The following is a 6,000-nucleotide window of genomic DNA, read 5'->3' as shown; positions in this document are numbered from 1 at the left end:
TGAAAATCCATGCACAAGGCTGGTCTTCTCAACTTTCTCTGCCAAGTACAACCTCGGAGTCCAGACAACAGGCATCATTTGTTCCAAAGTGTGCCACAATCTGCAGTTGGTTGCACCCTGTTCCCTTAATAGCTGCTGTAATAGCCTCTTCAACATGTTGAATGAGGCCCCCAGGTACACACAATGAATGCACCTGGTTTTGTTTCCTGTCCCTTGCTGCCATTTCTCTACAGGGTATCATCATTCACCCTATGTTTGAACTGCCAACAGTTAATAGATCCCAAGCCTTTCATGTTTGCCTTCTCTTGACACTGGACAAAACAGGTTTCCCCAAAACATGAGAAGTGAGTCCCACTGGTCCAGTTTAAGTTTCAGTGAAAGACAGCACCTCAAATTTATTGTTAGGGGGCTTGGTACAACACCTTGAAGCTTCCCTGGACTCCATCCAACCTGTATAGGACGCATAGATCTACCACTGACATGCCACTCGCAGTCAAGTGGATGAATAATGACAAATCCTGTACTTTCTGCAGAGGAGACTGGATCCACTGGAGAGGACAGTACTTGAGGTACCTTTGGTACCGGTATCGCAGGTACATGATTCTAAAGTGTTCTTCAGAAACACTGATTCACAGTAGCTGCAAATCCTTTGACAGAAGTCAGGGCAATTTTCAGCTGCTTGTGAACATCAGCCAACTCATCCCATGTTCGAGAACGGCATTCACAGTGGGGCTGCCTTTTGGCTGGTGCAATATATTACAAGGCAGTGAACAAATAACTTTAAATTAATCCCACTGATTATCTTTTAATCTGTCGAGCTAAAAAGTTGCTAGTTCACTATAAGAATGGGCGCAAATACACATGAGATTTCTTTTAAGACAACACAAAAATGAGTGGTAAAAATTACCAGTTTCTTAAAATGTTTTGTGGTTAATTACAGTTGTTAGCAAACTCAAAAATAGAATTAATCTATGATAAATGTAGGTAATATATAGCGCTGTTCCTCTTTAAGGTGAAACTAGATGTAACACAGTATGCTACAGTAACTAAATGACAAATGCTGATTTACTAGAAATTACTCATAGATTATGCAACGGACAATGGTAGCTTCTGAAAATTCTCAAAAATGCATGTTTATTTGCATTTATATACAGCGAAATTGGGTGGTTATGTGTTCTTTGACAGTAACTGTGAACCACAAACACTGATTTGTTACAAAATAAGTTATGTATCCAAAACATTTACCCTACTAAGTTACAAAAATATAGTTTTGTAAGTGTCCAAAAATTCTCAAATATAACCTACTTCTCATGTAATTATACAATGAGATGAGAGAACAATTGATTTAAATGAGTATAGGCCCTACTGTTTTCAAAAATTTTAAATGAGCACAACTAAGTTTAAGCCTTCAACTGACAATAACAGTACGAGTTTATCACAGCACTTACGAATGTTCAAAATTTCACAGTACAAAAGGTATTGATACAATCAGTCAAAGATTATGCAGAAGAGATACAAACAGTAAAATATGCAAATCTAGAACTTCAAATCAGAAAACTAATCTTGTACAAGCAGTCCCACATAAAGGAAAACTCTGAAGTCAGATTTAAGATATAAATAAATGTGTGTGAATATTTGGATTTTTCACTCAGCTGTTTCTGCGTACACGTCCACACTGGCAGGCTGAAGATGACCACTACTGTGTGAGTTTATCTTGGTCAAAATTTCTAAAATGTGCAGCACCAACAAAATACTATCAAAGGATTTGCCACAAAACCTAAAGAAATTCTGATCTTATGTAAAGGCAGTTAAAGGTACCAAAGTTAGTGTCCAGGTACTCATAAATGAGACATGGACTGAAATTGAAGGTAGCAAAGCAAAAACAGAAATGCTAAACTTGGTTTTCAAATGTTCCTTTACAAATGAAAATCGCGGTATATTGCACCACTGGAAAGATGAGAGATTTAAATATTAGTATTACCGGTGTTGAGAACAAGCTTAAATCTCAAAAATTGAACAAAACTCCATGGTCCAGTGGAATCCATATCAGATTTTATAGCAAATTTTTGGCTGGGTTAGGCGTTCTTTTAACTATAATCTAACACAGAGCTCTCAAACAAAAAACTGTGACTAGTAGTTGCAAGAAAGTACAGCTAACGCCCATCTACAAGAAGGATAATACACCCACGTTCAGAAAAAACAGAACATCTTGAACGACTAGAAATAGAATGTTTAGGTGTTCATATTCACTAGACATGTTCTGCAGAAATGATTTGCATTTTAGTCACCTCAGTTCAGCACGTGTACTGTTGCCTAATAGGCACAAGGGCCACCATGGACCCTGATAACTTGTTCCATGCATGATGGCATCGAAGCTTATGAGGCACGAATGACATCCTGATTCCAAAGTTCACCAGTGGTGGTTAGCTGCACCAGTTGTTTCACCATATTCCACACATTTTTGATTGGCAACAAGTCTGGCGTTCTAACAGGCCAGGGCAAAAGGCTGACATCCTGTGATGCCAACATGGCACGTGTTCATGCAGCAACATGTGGTCATGCACTGTTTAGCTGAAGAATGGTGTCTGGATGTTGTGCAGAAAGGGTACGGCACTATGGGTCTTAGGATGTCATTCATGTATGTCACACTGTTCACAGTGCCCTGGACAAGCACCAAAACTGATTTGTGGTTGTACCCAATAGCACCCAACACCATAAGGCATTGAGTTAGCACTGTATATCTTGTGTGAATGCAGTCACTGCGATGCCGTTCTCCCTGTCTGCAGCCAACCAAAATGCGACCATCGTTTTCAAACAAACACGACCTGGATTCATCCAGTAACACTGTTTGATGCCATTTCTGTCCCCTGTGATAACATTTCATATACCATTGCCATCTAGCATGTTTCTGCACATTCATAAAAGGTAGTTGGAGAAGTGGATGATGCACACATAACCCACGCCATAATAAAAGGTGACAGACTGTAACCCCTAATAGTGTATGATGTGTTACACTGTTCCATGTCTCTATGAAGTGTTATTCACAGGTATTTGTATGAGTTGACCAATTCCAACAGTGACTTGTGAATACTGTAGTCATAGGATACTACATTTTTTCCTTAAGGTTCACTTTTCATTTTTGTACATTTAAACCAAGTTGCCAGTCATGCTCCACTTTGAAATCTTATCGAAGTCTGACTGAATTTTTGTACAACTTCTTTTCAAACAAGACTTCATTATACATAACAGCACCACCTGTGAAAAGTCTGAGCATACTATTAATATTGAAACTTCCTGGCAGATTAAAACTGTGTGCCAGACAGTACTTTATTTTTACAAATATGGGAGGCTACTCTTGAATACTGTAGTAGCCACCAGAAAGATCTCGGGAGGCGCACATTGGCACGGCGCGTCACGGACGGTAGTTGCCGCAAGTAGAGTCCCGTCCGCCAGAGGGCACGAGAGAATTTGGACGCGACCTCTGCCAGCGTAACAACAAGAACAACAACAACAACTCCGGCAGGACAGGCCGTGCGCAGTCAGTCAACATCGGGCATGCCTAGGACACAGTCCCGGTCTACGCTAAGTGAAGTGCGACGTAACGTGAACAGCGTTACTACACAATTGGCGACGAGTAGGGTCGTTCTTTCGCGTGTTGCGTCGTTGTTCCGGTTTCGCAGTTTCTCCACGGCATGGAGGATTTGGTGCGGGTTTTGGTTGCACAGCAGACGGAGCTCATGGCCACCATGAAACAAGTGCTTCCGGCGTTGCTCTCCACGCCGTCTGCTCCGGCGCAGTTCCCTCCTCCCTTTCCCCCATATGACGAGACGGTGAAGGATTGGGACGCATATGAACATCGCCTTCGGCAGCATTTCCAGGCGTTTCATGTTGCCGATGCGGAGGTATGTCGTGCTCTCTTCTTGTCTTGGATATCTTCCTTGCTGTATCAAGTTTTGCGGCAGCTAGCGCCGTTGCAGGAACCCTCGTCCTTATCTTTTGACGCATTGCGTTCATTGCTGTCTTCATATTATCGCCGCCGCACACATGTTGTGGCGGCTAGGGTCGAGTTCTATTAATGCAAGAAACAGCCCCATCAGTCTTCCCGGGCGTGGGCCGCTACCCTGCACGGTCTTAGTCGCAAGTGTCATTTTGTCACGGAGCAGTCGCGGGAGTCGTATGCCTATGTTATGGTACGCGACGTCATTGTTCGTTCGGCCCCTGATAGGGAGCTCCGGCAACGGGCACTGCAGTTAGAAGACCCTTCCCTCGAGGAAGTCCTGTCCATTGCTCAATCGTATGAAGTCTCTCATGCAGCAGGTCAACAGCTGGAAGCGTGGTGCGACATCGCGGAGGTTCAGGCCGGCGCGCCCGCGTCCACTGTGTCCGGGGTGGACGACGTACGAGCGGTACAATCCGGCCGTTACGGCCGCTCCCGCGCGGGGCGTAAACAGAGTTCCGGCCGCCGGCCCCTGTTGCCGTCCTGTGCGTCGTGCTATATACATCACGATCAGTCAAAGTGCCCCCAGCATTGGGCCATTTGTCACAAATGTAATAAACACGGTCACATTGCTAAAGTTTGCCGCTCAGCCTCAAAGGAATCGAAGGAAGCAAGTACAGAGGACATGGACGTTGACATTCAGGAAGTTTCATCGGGCCAGGCTCCCGACGCATCGGCACGCAAACTCTTTATCGAGGTGTCGGTTCGGTCGCGCCGGTTACAACTGCAAGTAGATACGGGTGCGGAAGTTTCGTTGTTGAATGCACAAACGTATTCCGACCTTGGATCGCCCCCGTTGGCGCCAGTTTACTGGCGTCTACACGGTTATGGTCAAAAGTTCATTCCCCTACTGGGTCAATTCACTACCGACGTGACTTACAAATCAGTCACTCGGCCTATTACTTTTATTGTTGTCAGTGATGCGAGCTCCACTAACCTTTTTCGCCTGGATGCCTTTCAAGCTTTCAGTTTTTCTATCGCTGACACCATACAGTTGGTCTCCGAAGACGTTCCCTATCACTCATTGGAATCTTTGATCTCAGACTTTCCAGATATTTTGAGGAGGGCCTGGGGCATGTTTCAGATTTTGAAGCTCACTTAACGTTGAAGGCATCGGCTCGCCCGCGTTTTCTACGCGCGAGGCAGATCCCCTTGGCTCTCCGCCCTCAGGTCAAGGAAGAGCTAGACCAGCTGACAGCCCTAGGGGTCGTTCTTCCCATTTCTTCCAGTGAGTGGGCTTTGCCCCTCGTTATTGTCAAGAAGCCCTCGGGAAAATTACGTCTTTGTGGCGATTTTAAGGCCACCATTAATTCCCAATTGGTGGTGGACACCTATCCTTTGCCTCGTGCTGATGAATTGTTCTCTGCCGTGGCGGGAGGCCACTATTTTTCGAAAATCGATCTGTCAGAGGCTTATCATCAGATACCACTTGATGAGGACTCCAAACGGCTGGCAGTCGTCAACACCCCGTTTGGCCTTTACCAATACCAGCGGTTGGCTTTTGGAATATCCAGTGCCCCGGCGATATTCCAGCATTATCTTGAGCATGTCACGTCGACAATCCCTCATTGTATTAATTACCTGGATGACATAATTGTCACGGGCCGCAGCACGAAGGACCACTTGCACAACCTTCGCACCCTCTTTCTCAAATTCAGGTCTGTGGGCTTGCGTTGCAACGTGCATAAGTCAACCTTCTTCCAACCGTCCATTGAGTATGTGGGCTACACCATATCTCGGCACGGCATCCAGCCACTAGGAAGTTTAGTCCAAGGTATCATCAACCTTCCTCGGCCCACTTCGCTGAAGGAGTTACAAGCTTTTTTAGGCAAGATAGCCTATTACCACCGGTTCATTCCCAGGGCTTCCACTATAGCCCACCCCCTGTACTGCCTTCTGCACAAGAGTGTTCCTTTTGATTGGTCGCCTGCATGCGAGCGAGCGTTCACCTCATTGAAGGGCCTCCTCACGTCAGCCCCTTGTTTGGCTACTTTTGATCCCCA

The sequence above is a fragment of the Schistocerca cancellata genome, chromosome 8 (assembly GCF_023864275.1).
Source record: "Schistocerca cancellata isolate TAMUIC-IGC-003103 chromosome 8, iqSchCanc2.1, whole genome shotgun sequence".
Taxonomy (NCBI): Eukaryota; Metazoa; Arthropoda; class Insecta; order Orthoptera; family Acrididae; genus Schistocerca; species Schistocerca cancellata.
The sequence above is the reverse complement of the archived record's forward strand: the minus strand, read 5'-3'. Positions refer to the sequence as shown.